Consider the following 20711-nt stretch of genomic DNA (forward strand, 5'->3'; position numbering starts at 1 on the left):
TTCTAGGGTTAGATATCTTGCTATCAATCAGGTGCTGGCGCAGCTCTGGAAAACAGTTATTAGACAAGTGCTCCCACGCAAACAAATCATAGAGAGCTTCATAACTTTCCACTTTGCTGCCCTTTACCCAACCATCCATGGCTCTGCAAAAATAAGACACATATTCAACCCATGTCGTACCAGGCAACTTCTTACATTCTCTAAAAGCTTGTCTGTACTGCTCGGGGGTTAAACCATATCGCAACATTAAAGCATCTTTCATATGAGCATACGACATCCTATCCGCAACAGGCATGTCTAACAGGGTATCTCTTCCCTCATTCACAAAGCGACCCCACAACCCCGCTCCCCAATTCTTCTCAGGGACCTGGTGGGCCAACAATGCTAACTCATAGGCTTTAAACCATTGACCAATATCTTCATTCTTATTGTAATCTTTGATCACATCTTTCGGGAAGTAAAACTTACTTTCTGCAGGCTCGGATGGAATGCTGCCACCAGAGGGATTCAACTCTAACTTTTTAGCTTGGATATCCAGTTCCCTCAACCTGGCTTCACGCTCCAAAGCTAACTTCTCTCGTTCAAACTCCAACTTTTTGATCTCTAAATCAGCTTCCCTTCTACCTCTTGCATTTTCTAACTCCAACTGCCCATTTATCTTTAGCCTTGCCATCTCCATGTTGTAAGCTCGCTCTTTCGCCCTTTCTTCTCTTTCTTCAGGGGAAAGACCTTTGGAGGAAACACTGCTTCCGGGAGAGGGCACAGGTCCATTCACTGGCACCTCCTCATCCCCTTCCTCTGTGGGTACCACCACCACATCAGAGGGATTTCTGGACTCCCACCAGGCCTGCAATGCTTTATAAAAATCATCTTTTCTCGAGAGGCCGGTGGTAGGAACTTCAAACTGGTTGCAAAAGTGTTTCAGCTCATCTTTCTTGTATTTCTTTAGCTTACTCCTCTCGAACTCCTCCACAACAACGATAGCAGGGGCAGTGACTCCGTTGTCACTCATGGTTAAACTGGCAGTGTTCAGAAAATCAAGTTTCAGGAAAGCGGAGAACAAAAATAGGATCCTTCCGAATCAGATTGTGACTGCGTTATGGTCTGCTTTCACTACGTAGCGCACACTAATCACTGTACATGGGTCATAAATGCAAGGTCCAAATCCTCACCGCTGCATCCAATGTTAGAACCGTCTGTCTCCAGTTGGCAGAGGTATACACTTCTGACAAATAGGGACACTCCTTTTCTAGTCAGGGCAAGGGGATCACACCCTTCGATAACCCCTGCTCACCCCCTTGGTAGCTTGGCAGAGCAGAACAGGCTTATCTCAGAGGCTGTGTGTTAAGCAATTATGACCACATACAGTAATACAGTGAATACACTACAAATGGACACGACACCGTAGTATTATAAAAATAAGTATTTTTATATAAGGCTTAGCACAAGACCAAAATAACGGCAAAACTGTACACAATCGGAATAAATACGTTCGGGAAGGAAAAAGGATAGTTCAAAGGTAGTTTCTTCTTTAGCACAAGAGTCTTTTATATCAAGCAAATCTTCTTCTTGGAAACACAGTTCTTTAGCAACAGGGTAACTCACACGGGAGCTACACAACGCTGGGCAGGGATAATCCACAGGTTCGGCGTCGACCGCGAGGAGCGCTGCGTCGGGCCTGGAGTCACACGGACCCCCAACAACACAGTACCTTAGGAAAATGAAGCACACGATGATCAGCGGCGTCAAGCAATCCGGCGTCGCGTCTTCGGTGTCGATCAGGCCACAGCAGGCGTTGTCGATGATGCAGTTGCACAGAGTGAGCAGCGCTCACGGCGTCGAAGGGCACACGGTTGATGCGATCAGCAGCGGGGCAGACACGAGGTCCTCTGGAGTTAGAGCCGTACTCCTACTCACTGGCGTTGCTGCTGGCGTCGGTTGGGCCCAGCGTCCGATCGTCGTGGTTGCTGGTTCTTTCAGAGATGCTGGATTCACACTTCCAGCAGATAGCACTTTGTAGCAGGTGAAGTCCTTTAGCCCTGTGACTTCGGCAGGAGACTGGCACTCTTCCAGTCCTTGGAGATTTTCTTAGCAAGCGTGAGAGTACACACACAGTTCCTCTCTCCTGGTTCCTTGGCAAAAATAAAGAAGCGCTGCAGGATTCCCCCAACAACAGCACACTGGCAGAAGGGGTAAGCAGTCCTTTAGATCAGCAGGCTTCTTGTCCTTGGTTACAGGGTTCCTTGTCAGAAGTGATCTGATTTCCTAGTTCAGGGGTCCTCCTCTTATACCCCTTTTCATCTTTGATCCCTTTGTCTATGCCGGGGATTTCCCAACATCCTGGGTCTGTGGTGGGTGGAGCTAGGCAGTAGCACCTGGCCTATTCATTGAGCCGGGCCGGGTCCTCAGACGCCCCGCAGGAGGTGGAGCCAGCATTGACACTGGCAGGAGCAGAGCTATCGCCCTCCTGGCAGGAGGTGGGGCTAGGATCGTCCATGGCAGGTACAGAGCCATCAGTCGCTCGGCCGGAGGTGGAGCCAGCATTGTATCAGGCAAGGCAGGCTATCAACAACTACTCTCCCCCTACTCTCAACGTAATGTCCCACTCATCCCACACTGACTCATCCAGACCTCTTGGAGCCACCCAGCTCCTGTCACACACACGCAAGACCAGCAGAGACCAGATATGGTTAGACAAGAAAATAGACACTTTCTAAAAGTGCTATTTTCGAACCCAGAGTCCAAAGACCATCCACACCAACGGATGCGTAATTAAACCCCGAGTTCAGGGATACCAAACTCGACATTGCACCATGCTCCCCGAGCCAGCTAGGATTATAGCGTTAATAATCCCGGCGGCCCATTCTATCCAACGGAGAGCAGGCTACCTCGCAATAGTGAAGCCCTAAGATGGCGGCACTTCACTATCAGGACAGGCCAACTTGGTCAGGCTTGTCCTACCTTACACTTACAATGCACCCTGCCCATGGGCCTACCATAGGGGTGACTAACATGAAGTTAAGGGAAGGTTGGAGGGGCTGGCAAGTAGGTATACCTGCGCAGCCGACGTGACAGTGCAGGACTGCACGTGGGTCTCGCAATGACCGACCCGTAGACATTCGTTTACAAGGCCGCTCCTGTGGGTGGGACAACACGTGCTGCAAGCCCACGAGCGGCATTTGTATTTACAAGCCCTGGCACTCCTGGTGCACTAGACTAGGGACTGACAGTAAACCAAATAAGCCAAACATGGATACAATAGATACATCATTTTAACAGAGGGAGCACTTGCGCTATGGCACTGATCAGCAGTGACACGGCGCCCAAAGCATATACCAGCAAAACATCGTAACACAGTAGAGGCAAACAGAAAAAATGGAGGAGAGACTCAAGCCAATGATGTCAGGTCTAACACTGACCATGTCATGAATGATGTAATATGTGACATCATCAGCATTGGATTGCGGATGCGCGAAATATATAGTTAGTGCAACTAACTATATGTCGAATTTCATTGGTTTTATATCAATAAAATGTCCAGCTAACTATATAGGAGGAAATTCTATGGTTTTTTATATGTTAATTCCTAACTATATAAGGCCTGAAACCTATGGTTTTTTCAGTGAATTTTCTAGGTTTTTAAATTCTAATTCCTAACTATATATGGCCTAAAGCCTATGGTTTTTTCAGTGAATTTCAAAGGTTTTTTAAATGCTAATTCCTAACTATATAAGGCCTAAAACCTATGGTTTTTTCAGTGAATATATATATACATATACATATACATATGTGTGGTTTTTTTTGTCGCCCAAAGTGTTAAAAGTGACATCAAATGGAGAACTAAAGAAAAGCCTGTTCTTGTGGCGGGTACGTGGATTTGTGAATATATTCATAGCTGCCAAGGTTTCAGATTGCAAAGTGTGACATTTTCATAATTCCAGTGTAATTATAAGTGACATTTCAATGCCTATGAGTGACACTTTCTTTCGAGCAAAATCAAGCAATGAAGACACGGGGAAACATTTAAATATCAGAAATTACATCCATTGAGCAATGAGATGGTCTTTAGAATCATGTGTTCAAACACATGTATGTAGTTAAGCCAAACGGACGTGCATCATACCAAATATAAGGCCATGTCCATTTTGTGTGTGGAAAAGTGATGAGGTGGACGGGATATCACAAGGACAATGACAATGGCACAGTAAAAAAATCTCAATGAGGAAATTAATGTGCGTGGGCAGAATTTCTTTACATAGGAAGAAGGGCTCATACGACAGAACATGCAAGTAAACATAATGGTGAATTGGTAGTAAGCAACATCATAAATATGCTTTTATGCTATAGATACATAACTGTAAGAGCAGTTTTATGAGTCATTGAGCATAGTACTCTCCAGTAATGGTATGCATAATTTATGCCATCTAATTAAACAGCCATCAAAAAGTAAAGATATCTCTATACACCAGTATAATAATGTGGGCAATGGTACAATGCGGCATTTACTTGCATTTCCAAGACTTCTCTCAGGAGCGCTTCTTTATCTTTCACCCAAGCTTCTTTTTCCTGCTCATATCTGGTGCTTCCCCACTCGCACCCCTCTCTCCTTTTCCCGCTTATTCCACTTTACACCCAAATGAGGCTTTTTGCTGTTTGCTCCTCAGCATACAAAGCCCGAGTGTCCTTTACCACACCGCATCGCACTGGCGTTGCCGCCGCTGCCACCAGATTGCAAGCAGCCCAGAAAAGCGGCAAACGGCACCTCTGCGGGAGCAGCGTGACTCACGGTTTGCAGCTTGCGGCTTGCTGCAGCTCCGTATCTCCGCTCCGCTCTGCTCTCAGTGAGTAGAAATGCCGGTAGCCGGTTGCAGGTTGTCTCCGCTGTGCCCGCTGTCCCCGCTGTGCTGTGCTTGCTTGCCGCCGATTTTCGTTCCGTTTTCTAGCGGTAATCAGTAAGCAGTAATGGTGCAGGCGGGGGCTCCTCAGCACACGGGAGCCCCGCACAAGTACTGCACCAGCCCGTATCATTAACCGGTCTCCCCCTTGGCACGGGAGACCGGCGGTCACATCAAAGGCTTCCCCCAGGCAGGGGGAAGCGGAAACCACGTCCTCCCGGCCCCGCCCACAACCAGGCGGCGGCCATCTTGAGGCGGCTCGGGCCGCGGCGGTGATCTCGGGAGTAAAACGAGGGGTGGGCACCCTCGAAATTAAAAGAAAACACATTAAAATAAAAGACAGAAGCCCCCCAAGCCCGCCCCCCCCCCTCCAAAAAAAAATTCCGAAAAATCGCGGGGGTGCGCGCACCCGTGCGCGCTTATAGATATATAATTTGTTTCTCTTTTAATTTTCTCAGGAACCACTGGAGGGATTTACACTATTTTACCAAAAGCGTGATCTGCGTACCAGACACTACTATTTTGACAAGTTTGGTGTAATTCCCTTCAGCGGTTCAAGCTGTAGCCGAGTCTAAAGGTCCTATGGAAATTAACATGGGGAAAACACGTTTTGGGACCCCCCTTTTTTCTCAGCCCCCACTTGACGAATCCCCCCCAAACTTTCAGGGAAGGAGCGGAGCGGAGCGAGCCATCTTCTTTGAGAAATTTGTGAAGATTCATCAACCAGCACCAAAGTTATTCCCAATAGAATATTGGGGATTTCCTATGGAAACTAGGTCCTAACTATATATACCTACTGGCTACCGCCAGTAGGTAATATATATATATATATATATATATATATCATATATATCATATATATCATGTGATCAAGGCTTTTCAGCCGAAACGTTATGGCGACAGCTGAATAAACGCAACTAACCAGCATCCAAGTGTGGTCCGTGTCTGTTTCCAGCGCGATCAGGTCAGAGGTGATTGTGGCAGGAGAACGGAGGTTTTCCATATATATATATATATATATATACATATATTCCGTTATACTTCTGAAAACAAATGTGCATAGGGCCCTCTCTGTTCATCTGGACAGCTTGCGGGCTCTGTATTCACATCACGTTATGGGGTATGGTAGACTAGAGTGGGGTGGATTTGGGTGAGGTGGGCTAGACTGGACTGGAGTAAGGTAGATTTGAGTGGCATGTGGTGGTGTGGTATGGAGTGATATGGAGCAGGGTAGATTCGGTAGAGTAGAATGGAGTGTGGTAGATTGGGGTTAGAGTGGGGCAGATTGGGTGGATTTGAGTGGAGGTGGGTGAAGTTGGATAGATTGGAGTGGAGTCCAGTTTGGAGTGGAGTGAAATAGATTGGGGAAGGGTGGAGTCTAGTGGGGTAGAGTATGATGGAGTGGGGTAGATTGGGTGGAATAGAGTAGGGCAGATTGGAATGGAGTAGGATAGATTGAAGTGGGGTAGATTAAAGAGAGATGATTGGAGTGGCATAGTTTGGAGTGGGGTAGGTTGGAGTTGAGTAGATAGGGGTAGATTGGGGTGGAGTAGGTTGGGGAGTGGTAGATTGAAGTCGAGCAGATTGGTGTAGAGTGGAGTGGGGTGGGGTGGATTGGGGTGAAGTGGATAAGACTGGAGTGGGGTAGATTTGAGAGGAGTGTGGTAGATTGTAGTGTGGAGGATTGGAGTGGGTTAAATTGGAGTGAAGTGGAGTGTGGTAGATATGGGTAAAGTGGAGCAGAGTGAGGTAGATTGGGGTAGATTAAATTGTGGTAGATTGTTGTAGATTGGCGTGGGGTAGATTGTGGACAGTAGAGTAGATTAGAGTGGAGTGGGGTAGAATAGAGTGGAGAGAATTTGGATTTATTGTAGTGGAGTTTGGAGTGGAGTGGGGAATATTGAAATGGAGTGGAGTAAATTAGAGTGGGACATATTGGGGTGGAGTAGATTGGAGGGGTAGATTGGAGTGGATTAGAGTAGATTGAAGTAGAGGTGGTTGTATTGGGGTACATTGGAGTGGGGTGGATTGTGGTAGATTGGAGTGGAGTGAGGTAGACTGGGGTAGGTAGAAGCAGAATGGGGTAGATTTGACTCAAGTGCAGTAGAGTGTGGTGGAGTGGGTTATATTGAGTGGAGTGGTGTAGTGTGGAGTGTGCATGGTGTGGTAACACACTGACGTTACAGAAACACATTTCGGTTGAAATGGCTATTACATTTGCACCGAAATACGGATTTACTGCACATAAATGATAATGTGTACAAATGCCAAGTCAAGTGCCTCTTACCTGGGGTTGTGGTTTTCATACTCCATTCTCATGCTCTCTCTGAATCTTGATAGAAATTGTTTTCTGGAAATGGACATTTGACTACTAGAATATTGCTTGTGATTTTACTTGTGGCTTTACTTCTAGAGCCACTCCGGAGCGGTATTCATTTTCCTTACACTACTTAATTATGTCTATCATGATTACCTTTTGCTCAGCCATTTGAAGTAATCACCAGTCCTCTATGCCTCAGCCAGCTATAGCCTTCCCATTTGCTGGTCAATAAGCCCATCAGTTTGTCTATGCTATGTTCTTTACTTACAGTTTAGTTGTCACTGATACAAATATGCACTTGCTCTGTGTGTTAGTCTGTGTTTTCAGTCTCCTTTTTTAGGTCAAAGCCTACCAGACAGCACAGCTGTCTGGTTTGCTAAAGAAATCTTGGGGACTTTCAGAAAGTTGACCTAGGAATGAATTCCACTAATTGATTAGTGTTGGCTTTGTGGTTTGTAACTCACATTTTCTCGCTTTCTACTTGCTGGCTTTATTTAGTTTAATCTCACCAGGTGCAGATTATCCTTCCCCTTGCCTCAACTGTGTACTGCATTATTCCACAAACTCGCTTTCTGTAAACAAGCCTTTAAATCTTGATCTTATCTTGTCACATTTACTTTGCATTCAAAGACAGAGATCAAATGTCAGGATCTCTCTTACAGGGGGACTGGTGTATAGTTTTCTTTGTCTGACTTCAAAGTGATAGGGTTTGTGTGCCAATCCTGCTGAGGGCCCATGCACACAACAAAAAAACATGAACTGTCCTGATGTTTCAGAAGATATCAGAATTAGTGCAAATCAAACATGGTTTCATTGTAATTCTGAAGTGTGGTGGAAACAAATATTTGAATACGATCAAAACACATCAATACACTAGGTGATGACAATTGTACACATTATCGTTAATGTGCAGTAGAACTGTACTTCAGTGCAAATGTTTTGTTCATTTCAATTGAAATATGTTTCTGTAATGGCAGCGCAATACCAAACAATGGATAATCCACTCTACGCCACTCCACTCAGTCTAACCCAGGCAACTCCACCACACTTCAATCTACTGCACTCTACTCAAATCTACACCACTCTGCTCCTATTTACTCCAGTTTACCCTACTCAACTCCAATCTACCACACTCCCATTTACCCCAACCCACCCAACTCCCATGTACTCCAGTCCAACCAATTCCATTCCAATCTACCCAAATCAACTCCAATCTACCCCAATCCAATTCACTCCACTCCTATCTATCCAACTCCAATATACCCCACTCCATTCTAATTTACTCAACTCCACCCCAAACCCCACTGCAATCTATCCAAATCCTCTGCACTCTATACTACACCACTCCACGCATATCCACCCTACTACCACACTCCACTATCCCACCATCTACCCCACTTCAGTCTACCACACTCCAATCTATCCAAATCTACCACACACTGCTACATTCCATTCTACCCCACTCCAATCGATCACACTCCTCTCAAATCCACCCCACTCCACTCCACCCCAATCCTTCCCACTCCAATCTTCCCACCCCACTGTACCCTATAGGGCCACAGGGAAATATGATTCTTATTGTAAGATGTTTACCTGTGCCAAAAGTACCAGCTATTTGGGTATGTCTGTTGTTGATGACCTATTTTATTCAATATACATAGAGTGGGCTTTGGGCTCGCCCCATACTGCTAATGGTTTGATTCAGCCCTGTTATCCGTTCAATGGCTTTGCTCTCAGTTTGTCGTGTAGCTAGCACAGCGGAATGTTGCTTTCTCACCAATTTCATTGGTGTAAATTTGTTTTCCCCTACAATTGATGTTCAGGACATTCTCTGTCTTTATTTTCCTGTAGTTATATTTGTTGTTTCTATAGATGTTATCAGAGCTCAGAGAGCAGGGCTGAGACCTTGCTCTTGGAGCTTCCAGTGTTGCTTTGTTTCTTAGTTCCCATTTGATATGCTGTCTTGCCTTTGTATATTACATTTTTACAACATAGGTGAAGACTTTTTATAGTAATTTGTTATAAAAAGAATCAATTCCTATGTTGAAAGTACACACACAGGTGACTATCTTGGAATGGTTTGTCATACTTCATGGTAAAGACATTCCAAGTTAGCTAGGTGCATGAATGGGCTCCCACCTTTAAATACTTGAGGCCATAAACTATGGTCAAGTTAGTAAGCCTACTACATATGACAGTGTGAGGACAGGGACTGACCACCATGGAGCAAAGTGTAATGAAAGAACACAGGAGGGAGGTTTGTGCCAAATGGGACACACACATGTGAGGTTCCGTGACAATTATAAGTGATGTTTTCGACTCGCACGAATATGGTCGAGTCTGGTATCTATGAACCGCAAATGACGAGTTTAGTAAGTGTGCGCAGTTTCGCTGTGCTAACTTAAACCGTTCGTTTGTTATGTGGGTTTTTCATCTGTACCCACGGGTTCCATCTTAGATACGGCATCCATTTTGTCTCTTGCCCTCAAGTAGCCAGCGAACGGACGCTGTCCGCTTCGCGACCCTGGGACTCCCAAGATATTTGCGGAAGACACATGTTCTTTGTAAGTGTCTTTATGACGAGGGGGATGATACTGTAAGGCAGATGGCCCCGCTCGAGGCTCATCTCGCCGTGCCGGTTTATTGTCTCAGCCGTGCATCTCATTAGGCACGTCCCTTTGATGCCTGTATCTCGTGTTTCCCGATACCTCCCCTTTTACACCCTTTCCGATCTCCCCACTGTCTCCATCTTCCTCTGCACCTGTCTTTGTTCCTATTTCGATCTGTTTTACTGCCGATCGGAATGCACTAATGTTGGGAAGATGGGTTTTTACAGTTGGGAACCGCCAAATGTTTCCGCACTTATGTTCCGGACCTTGTGTGTATCAAAGTGACCAAAACGACCCCTCTGGGGGATAATTATGGGAACCGGGTTGTAAACCTTTGTGTATCCTGTTGTCCTATGGGTAAATTCTGTATAAAAGGAGCGATCCACAGAACCAATTTGAAGCAGTCTCCCCAAGTTGCACGTGTTGTACTTGTTGTGACTTCTGTGTTCCCTGCAGTAAATAAACCTTGAATCTTTGACGCCGAAGGAAGTGTCCCGTGTCTCTGTCATTCGTACGCCGGAGCAGGTTACCCACGAAGGTTTCAGGTGTTGTGCCCTGGCACCGCTGGGTCTTAAAGAACCCAGTCCTTCAGTTGGCGCCCAATGTGGGGCTGCATCAGTGGTACCGGTCCAAGCCCGACGATCGTGAGGAACTTCGTGTGAAATCTCCGAGGGAAGGTGCACTCCGCTTCATCGATCCTGTTGTCGAAACAAGTGGCCCGAAGACTTTTCCCGCGAAGATTCCCGCCTCCTGACGGCTGCGACGGACTGCTGCCCTGACTGTAGACCTGTTTTGGCGCCTGGCGTAGACCTTGGTATAGCGAGACGATTGACGGGCCTTCCTGGTGACGCCATCGATCTTTGAGTTAAGTATTTGTGGGTCGCTCCCAGAGTTCTTGGTTGTTGACACTTTAGCGAGTGTTTTTGTTGTTGACGCTGTGTGAGTGTTTTTGTCGGTGACACTTTGCTAGCGTACTTTGTTGTGTTATTTGACGACTGCAGCCGCCAAAAACCGAGGGTTTTTGCTCTTTGCTGGGACTTGGTAAATCCCGTAACCCTTGAAGTTTGTGAAACTCGGCTAGTGTGCAAGATGCCTGGTCGTCGTACTTTGTTCAGTTGTTTCAGACCTTGTGGTATGGATTCCCGACTGGAGGACTCGTGTCCGATACCTCCGGTTGGAACTCCGACTTATGAACTGTACAGTAAACATGGGCTAGGCCCGATTACTTTTAATGATTATTGGATCCGTTATACGAAGAAGGACGGTGTCCTTAGTTGGCCACCTCATGGTAGCTTTGAGGCCCAGATCTTAGATAATCTAGAGGCTAAATTGTTCGAGAAAAAGTCAAGGCCGGCCATGTTTGATGCCTTTCGGTTGTGGCGTAAAGAAGCCCGACAGAAAGAAATCAGACAGACTAAACGAAATCAGAGAGATAGTGTTGCTACTATTGTAAAGAAAGCAGAGCAATTTCAGCATGATAAGGAGGTTAAGGAAAAGGAAGTGTTTGATAGATTACAGCGTATGACCATAGATAAATGCTATCCTACTTTGCCTACGGAGTCGGAAAAGAAGGAAGAGGCAGTTGAGGATCCTTTAATGTCCTATCTTATGAAGTCGCCACCTCCGTATGTACAGGGTACCATGGCTCCTGTGATTCCCCCTGTACCTGTTCCTGCACCTATTCTTCCTTTGCCTGTTCCTCAACCTGCACCCGTTCTTCCAACTGTTCCTGCTCCTTTGGCTGTTGCTATCCCTACTGCTCCTCCGCTTCCACATACTCCTGCTCCCGCTACTGCTCCTGCTCTGTTAACTCCTGCTGTTGTTTCTGTTTCTACTCCTTCACTTGTTAGTCCTGTGTCCTATACTTCTCCCTCTACTCGTAGTCGTAATTCTCCTCTTGCGGCTAGTTTCTTTCATTCGCTCGGACCTGTTCTTGGGTCCGCTGGTTCCGATGGTCCTCAGAGACGTAGTCAGCTTCCTGGTAACAGGGAACGTGCTTCGCTATATAATATGGCGATGGGTTGGATGACGCATCCTCTTAGAAATCCACCACGTGTCGTACTCGATACGTTTTGTCAATTCAATATTCCAACCCAAAGATTTGTGTTCGAGGAAATGTGTAAGGTCCTTCGTGATCAGATATCGGCCGACGCACCTGACGAGGTGCTGACCGCTTTGTCTGATCTACAACTTCAGTTCTCGACTGGACTGATAGTGGATACCAATGTTCGACGTGCTGTTGAACGGTTGTTATCTTTTCGTCCCACTCCTATACCTCAAGCCTTGTTTGTTGAAGATATTGAAAGACAGACAGATGAGTCTGGTCAATTTCCCATGCGTGAGGTTCCACCAGTGTGGATGCCAGGTAATCCTGGGGCAAACCCCCCGATTTTGCCGTTCTTTCAGAGAGTATGGATACATCTCCCATGGAAACGCTCAGAAGTGTTGCAGGTGAAGCAATCTTTGCCTGACCCTCGCAAAAACCCGGCAGGGTACTATAAGGAATTATCGCAGCTCGTAGACGCTACGGTAATGAATCTTGCCGATATTGACATGCTGTTTGGCAATGTCGTACCGCAACCGGTATGGGCTAAGATTCGTCAGGAAAATCATCCAAATGAATTGGGTGGTGCTTGGGCTGCCATTGTAGCGGCGGATGCCCGACAAGTTGGTGGTGCTAAACCCGATCAGCTGATTGCTGATCTTCCTCAAAGAATAATAACGTTAATGAAAACTCTTATGCCAGCTATGAGGGTAAATTGGGACAAGTTGTCAGCTTGTAAACAGAAAAAGGACGAGAGTGTCTCCGACTTCTTTACGAGGTTCGAGGAGGCATTCATTGATCATAGTGGTCAGGATATGAGCACCGAGGGTGGTCAAAGGTTGTTCGTGGATAAATTTGTTTTCGATCTTATTGCCCGATTTGAGCAATAAATTAAAGAATTCAGAAAGTGCGTGGGCCGTTTCTACATCAGCTCAGATATTGGCCACGGCACAATATTATGAGAACAGAGAGAAAGAAGAGAACGACCGTGCTGATAAAAAGACGAAAGAGCTTAAAACTAAAGTGTTGCTTCAGCAAGCGTATCCTCCACGTTCGAATCAGAATGCTTCGCAACAAAATAGATCGCAGCCGCAATCGAACAGATCACAATCTTGTAATGACTCCTCTTCCCAAAGATCCTCGTTAGGGTACAATCAATGTGCTTATTGTAGACAGGAGGGTCATATCAAGTTCAATTGTCCTGTTTTAAACGAACGTAATAGTGGTAACTCATCTAGAGGAGGTCGTGGTGGTTCACAGCAGGCACCGCGTGGTAGAGGTCGTGGTGCTCAGAATGATCGCTCAGATAACTCATCAAATTCCGATAATTGTTTTGATCAACGTGGATCGTCGCAAGGACGATCTGCGCAGTACAATGTAGACGATTATTACGTCGATCAGGGAACTGACGATAGTAATTACTAGGACAGCCATAGACAAGGAGAGGGAGTGGTATCAGTTCCGGTTGATCAGAGAGGGCCTTACGTCGCAGTTGCTACATCGGGCGTCGTTGAGCCTTTTCTGTTGGACACTGGTGCAGCGAAAAGTTCCATTAAGCATTCGAAACTCCCTGGCGCACCTTTGTCTGGCTTAACAAATGTTTCCGTTGGATTCTCTGGCGCCCCCGTTAGCAATCCAGTTTCGCGCCCTTTGCCCCTTACAATTGGGCCTCGTGAACTAGAAGCTCCGTTGATTTTAACCACGGGTTGTGGTGAAAATCTTTTGGGCCTGGATTTGCTTAAACGTTTGTATGCAACTTTGTATTGTTCTCCTGCGGGTGTAAAGCTTACGTTGGGAGAGAGGGTTGTCTCTCCTATGTACTTGTCTCTCGATAAGCTTCCACCGGAATTGAGTTCTCTTCCTGCGTCTTTGTGGGCAACAGGTCCCAATGATGTGGGCCTGCTTGATATCTCACCATATGTTGTTCAGTTGAAATCTAATGTGCGATTGCCACGTATTCCCCAGTACCGTATCTCTCTTGATGGTGAACGAGCGCTGTTAGCGATCATCTATGATTTGATCGAGAAAGATGTTATTGAGGAAACACGGGGAAACGTGTGCAACAGCCCTGTACTGCCCATTCTAAAACGTACTGATCCTTCGAAACCCCCTGTTTATCGTTTTGTTATCGATTTACGGGAGGTGAATAAAATTGTGATTCCTCAGTTCCCCGTTGTGCCTGACATCACGGCGCTACTGACTCTGATTCCAGCTTCTGCATCGTGGTTTTCGGTGATTGATTTGAAGAATGCGTTCTTCAGCATCCCGATTGCAGAAGAGAGTAGAGACCTTTTCGGTTTCTCTCTTGGTGGACGCAGCTTCCGGTTTAAACGCGCTCCTCAGGGCTACTGTGAAAGTCCATCGATTTACAGTCAAGCCTTGAAGGGTCAACTGGATGCGTTTAGGTTGCCGGCTGGTGCGGCCTTAATCCAATACGTCGATGACTTATTGGTGGCTGCAGATACTCAGGACATTTGCAAAATTGCTACGGTGTCGCTGCTGCAACATCTCTGCGAATTAAATCACAAGGTGTCACCCTCTAAACTCCAATATTGTTGTCAAGAAGTAACCTATCTAGGTCACTTATTGTCAAAGGAGGGAAGGCGGTTGACCCCAGAGAGAATTGCAGCAATTGCGCGAATGGCTGTGCCAACAACCCAAAGAGATGTGCGTGCCTTCTTAGGTATTACGTCGTACTGCAGGCAATGGATTCCAAATTTTTCATTGCTAGCGAAACCATTGGTAGCTCTTACGTGCAAGGATGTTTCGACTCCTTTACCATGGACGGAAGAATGTCAGAAGAGTTTTTCTGAACTGCGTGATTCATTGTGTTCGGCTCCTGTGTTAGGTACTCCTGACTATAGCAAGCCGTTTACATTATATGTTCACGAGAGAGAAGGTTGTGCTTTGAGTGTCTTAACGCAACCTTTTGGTGGAAAGCAACGTCCATGTGCATATTTTTCCTCGACCTTGGACCCGGTAGCTAGAGCATTGCCGAGTTGTTTGAGAGCAACAGCGGCAGCCGCGGTCTCCATCCGACAATCAGCAGGATTGGTCATGGATAATATGCTTACGGTGATGGTTCCGCATGCAGTCGACACTCTTTTGAATCGTACGAAAACTCAGCACTTGACGAGTGCGAGGTTGTCTGGGTACGAGTTGACGCTGTTGGCAAGCCACATTCAAATAAAACGTTGTAATGTTCTGAACCCGGCAACTTTGTTACCAATTAGCTCAGAGTCAGATGAAATAACAGAACACGATTGTTATTTGAGGACAGAGGAGGAAACAAAAGGTCGAGTGGACCTTAAAGACACCCCATTGGAAGACCCAGATGGTACACTGTATGTGGATGGTTCATGTTTCAAGTTGCCGAATGGCGATGTGACTACTGCATATGCTGTTGTAACATTGAATACTGTTGTTGAGACTGCGAGATTAAATCAGAATTCTGCCCAAGCTGCAGAGCTGATCGCTCTCACCAGAGCGTGTGTGTTAGCGAAAGGGAAACGTGTGAATGTGTTTACCGACAGCCAATATGCCTTTGGCGTCGCACATAGTTTTGGACGGTTGTGGAGAGAGAGAGGTTTTCTAACATCGCATGGTACGAAGATTCAGCATGGCCAGCTTGTGAATGATCTTTTGGATGCACTAACGTTGCCTAAGCAAGTGGCGATTGTCAAATGTAGTGCGCATCGTAAGGTGACGGATGATGTGGGTCGTGGTAATGCTTTTGCGGATGAGACTGCTAAGGAGACTGCCCGGAACCTTAGTACACGAATGTATGTGACGAGTTCGGTTAGGTGGCCTACAGAATCGAGTATGTGTGAGGACACTGTCGAGAGTGTGAAAGCAATTCAGAATGGGGCCACCGAGACTGAAAAGGCGAAGTGGAAAGAAAGTACGGGAAAGTTGGATGCGAATGGTTGTTGGATTGATTTATCGGATCAGAAAAGATGGATGTTGCCTGATGCGTATGTGCTGGCTGTTGTGACTATGGCGCATGGGTTAGCACATATTAGCGCGAAAGGTATTTGTAAGTTGCTGTCCCCTGTGTGGAAGAATGATGGTATTACGAAATGTGCTGAACGCTTGGTTAAGAATTGTATGGTATGCATGTTGTACAATCCTGGTAAGGGAACCCCGACTCCTCCTGGTAGTTTTGCTCCCCCTTCATGTCCCTTTGAGGTGATCCAACTAGACTTCATCCATATGGAGCGATGCAATAACCTGAAATACGTTTTAGTTGTGGTTTGCGCGTTCTCCCGATGGATCGAAGCCTACCCTCTTAAGGACAACACTGCTTTGTCAACTGCGAAAATCCTACTGAAGGAATACTTTCCTCGGTACGGAATGCCTAGAGTTGTGTGGTCCGATAACGGAAGTGAGTTTGTGGGGAGTGTGATGAAGAGTGTGTGTAAGGGCCTTGGAATTAATCAGAAATTCCACAGCGCCAATCATCCCCAGTCAGCTGGTTTGGTTGAAGGGTATAACGGCACCCTTAAACTAAAACTAGCAAAGATTCAGGCTACGACTGGTCTCTCGTGGCCTGACGCTTTACCCTTAGCATTACTGTCAACAAGGGCAACTGTACACTCCCGAGTAGGGCTCAGTCCCTATGAAATAGTGTTCGGTCGTCCTGCCAATGTTTGGGGGGTCCCTAGACCGGGTGCTTTTTGTGATCTTGAGTATCCAATGTTGATCGATTATCTTCATGACTTGACTGCTAAACTGAGGTTAATTCACCAACAGGTTCACGAAGCATTGCCGACGCAGACGGAGGGTCCAGGCCACCAGCTCCAGCCCGGAGATTGGGTGGTGACGCGCAACTTCTCGCGCAAGAACAATTTGGATCCCAGGTTCACTGGACCCTACCAGGTCCTCCTTGCCACGAGAACTGCAGTTCGTCTTGAGGGACGGAAGAATTGGGTGCATGCCACCCATACCAAGAAAGTCCCTATCCCGTTGCCCGCAGACTCGTGGGTAAGGAAAGGCATTGCATCAACTGAAACCGAAGGATTGCCGGCGTTTGTACCTTTCAGCGACGCACAACCTGTCGGAGAATCCTCAGTGCAGCAGAAAGACACTGTTGAACATTTGTCAGCAAAAGACTCAAGACCAGAACATTCAGCTGATCAACAGGACGTGGTCCCTTCAACGGATCCTTTGTTTGACGAACAGACACGTCCTGGGAAAACCCGATACTTTTTGCGATCTAGCACCAGAGACTAATAAAAGATCCTGTTCTGTCCCGTGACAATTGCATTATCCCGTTTTCCACGATCAGTTTGAACATTTGTATCATTGTGATTATTTTTGTATATATTCATTGAGTTTCGTTCCTTACACTTTTTGCTTCCACAGCTGAGAAACATTGTTTTCGTATATATAATTGTGAAATAAAGACCGTAGGGCCGCGCGCGTACTTCCTTCTGGTTAGTAGGTCTTGACGCTAGGTTAAAGACCGTCGGTTCCTGGGAACTCCTAGGGATTGACTGCTGCTACACAGAACGAAGTGCGTCAAGAAACGTTGCGGACGGTCATAGGGAATGGCATTTTCAAAGCTGACGGATTTGGAAGGAGCTCAAGCACAAAGATTCAAGCTGCGGCAACTCAGTCGTACCAAATGTTTTAAATTCCAAATATTTGTATTGTTTTTGACTGTTTCTGCATTATTGGCGGGTGGGGTGTATTACACGATGTTTTACTTTTTACCTTCTGCTACACCTACTCCTACCCCTGACCCTAAACTCACCTCCACTGCTTCTCCTCATTCTTTTCATATCTTACCTGAACACGAGCAGGCTAGACGTGCAGAATTCCGCAACAATTCCTTTATTCAGCTCCTCCATCAGCATCAGTTAGTGGTTAATACTACTAATTGTTGGGTGTGTGGGTTGATGCCACATACTACGGATAAGGGAATTCCATATCTGGTGTTACCGTATAGTTCCCAAGGGTCTGCTCGAGCATTCCAAACAATGTTTCGAAGCGCACTGGGTTTCCACCCCATTCGAGAACCACGTTCCCCCTACTCTGGTCCTACCTCGTACCAAAAACCTTTGTCTATAGCAATAGAGGATTTAGATAGCGATATCTATGATCCCTCGCTTATTCCTGAAGAAGAGGTACAAGCCTATAGGGTCCTAAGTAGAGGCGAGTATAGTGTGTTCACCAGTGAAAAACAGCTTAAAAGCTCGCCTCCGATATGGGTCGTACCCCACATTGGTAATTTTTGTCTAATAGGTCGCGGCCGAAGATCGAAAGCCCGACTTGGAGAGAGTGCTTGCACTGAAAATTACATTCTGCCGATGGTCTCGTCCCCTGTGTTCCTGGCTGCCAAGGGTACCTACTTTATCTGTCATGATCGTGCGTATGCATGGTTGCCCTCTGACTTCATGGGCTCATGTTTCATCGCAAACTTGTTGCCTCCGACGTTTACTGTAGATGCTGATTATCACAAGACTAGAGTTGTGAGAGGCGTAATTAGCGAAGAGGATACTGCCGGTCAAGAGGCAGGAGACTTTTTCAAGGGTTTCCTCCCGTTTTGGGGACCTATGGTTAATAGTAGGAACCTGAGACAGTTGACTCGAGTGGTAGAATCGACAGCTAATATTACTGCCAGTGCCCTTGGTAATATCACCACTGAACTTCAGGCGGATAGACTTATGACGTTACAAAACCGTATGGTTTTAGACGTGATCTTAGCAGATCGAGGTGGGGTATGTAAGGTGATCCATTCGAGCTGCTGTATTTTCATTCCTGATAACGCTCCGACTGTCTATCAAGCCATCTCGAAGTTGCATAAGATCTCCGAATCCATACACGTGGATGTAGGGGATTGGACGCTACTTGGATGGTTTTGGGGCCTAATGTCGACTTGGGGTTGGAAGATTCTGATGATCATCGGAGTCGTTGTGGCGTTCCTGTTCACGTGTTGCCTTTGTGTGCAGTGCGGTCCTGCCTTATGTGGCCTCTGTGCTACAACGTGTATGAGACAGCCACCTGTTACCAAGGGGACTCGGTTGGACAGAGCTATGCTACAGCAACATCTCGATGGTCTGATGAATATCGAATATGATTCCGACTAGTGCTTGCCTACATGAGGGCAAAAGGAGCGTCTGAGGTTCCGTGACAATTATAAGTGATGTTTTCGACTCGCACGAATATGGTCGAGTCTGGTATCTATGAACCGCAAATGACGAGTTTAGTAAGTGTGCGCAGTTTCGCTGTGCTAACTTAAACCGTTCGTTTGTTATGTGGGTTTTTCATCTGTACCCACGGGTTCCATCTTAGATACGGCATCCATTTTGTCTCTTGCCCTCAAGTAGCCAGCGAACGGACGCTGTCCGCTTCGCGACCCTGGGACTCCCAAGATATTTGCGGAAGACACATGTTCTTTGTAAGTGTCTTTATGACGAGGGGGATGATACTGTAAGGCAGATGGCCCCGCTCGAGGCTCATCTCGCCGTGCCGGTTTATTGTCTCAGCCGTGCATCTCATTAGGCACGTCCCTTTGATGCCTGTATCTCGTGTTTCCCGATACCTCCCCTTTTACACCCTTTCCGATCTCCCCACTGTCTCCATCTTCCTCTGCACCTGTCTTTGTTCCTATTTCGATCTGTTTTACTGCCGATCGGAATGCACTAATGTTGGGAAGATGGGTTTTTACTGTTGGGAACCGCCAAATGTTTCCGCACTTATGTTCCGGACCTTGTGTGTATCAAAGTGACCAAAACGACCCCTCTGGGGGATAATTATGCGAACCGGGTTGTAAACCTTTGTGTATCCTGTTGTCCTATGGGTAAATTCTGTATAAAAGGAGCGATCCACAGAACCAATTTGAAGCAGTCTCCCCAAGTTGCACGTGTTGTACTTGTCGTGACTTCTGTGTTCCCTGCAGTAAATAAACCTTGAATCTTTGACGCCGAAGGAAGTGTCCCGTGTCTCTGTCATTCGTACGCCGGAGCAGGTTACCCACGAAGGTTTTAGGTGTTGTGCCCTGGCACCGCTGGGTCTTAAAGAACCCAGTCCTTCACATGGGGTAAGCTAGAAGAGGACAGGATAGAACACTTAAGCTGAAGGGTCTACACTGGTGTAACGAAACTCGAGGGGGCATCCCTGCAAGGCACGTGGAGCGCTACCCTCTGGGCTCAATCAGGAACTCTGCAGTCAGACTGCTGTGCTTAGGGGGCCCCCTGGAGCTTGGGGGCTGCCGGGGGCCGTGTTACGCCCCTGGAGTATATAATGGCAGACAGGCAGGGGACGGAGGTGCTTAACATGACACCAGCAGGAGAAAGGGAGATATGGACAATGGCTGACCAAATTGTGTGGTAGTATATAGAATGGTTGGGCAGGGAAATAACTGATTGTGGCACAGGCAGAAGTAGGGAACTTCAGCCCTACACCATGAGGAAAAGCAAAGACGAAAACGAACGTCAGCCATTTCTGAGCCATCAAGCTAAATCCATCCCAGCACAAGGTTGGCACAGTTTTTAGCATCCTTTGAAATGATGAGGGGGTTATTGAAAGTTGTCAAGACAGCCATATGCATAAGGAGTACTGCAGTGCCACCATTACACCCATTGAAAGGTTCACTGTGCATGAGGAGCAAAGCAAACATTTCTTTGCTGAAGCAACCATATGTTGTGCATCCACTTACTTGCTACTCTATTGTCCTTTTATTTGTAATTTCACTGCATAAGTCCACCACTGGTAGCACAAAAGCATCTTATTGTGAAAATAAAATATTCTCAAAGGACCGCTCTTTTTGAGAATCTATGCAGCCCTCTACCTTGAGTACAAACTGGTATCACTTACGTTTTTATCTGTAGATATCTAAT

This window comes from Lissotriton vulgaris, chromosome 11 (genome assembly GCF_964263255.1).
Source record: "Lissotriton vulgaris chromosome 11, aLisVul1.2, whole genome shotgun sequence".
NCBI classification, from domain to species: domain Eukaryota; kingdom Metazoa; phylum Chordata; class Amphibia; order Caudata; family Salamandridae; genus Lissotriton; species Lissotriton vulgaris.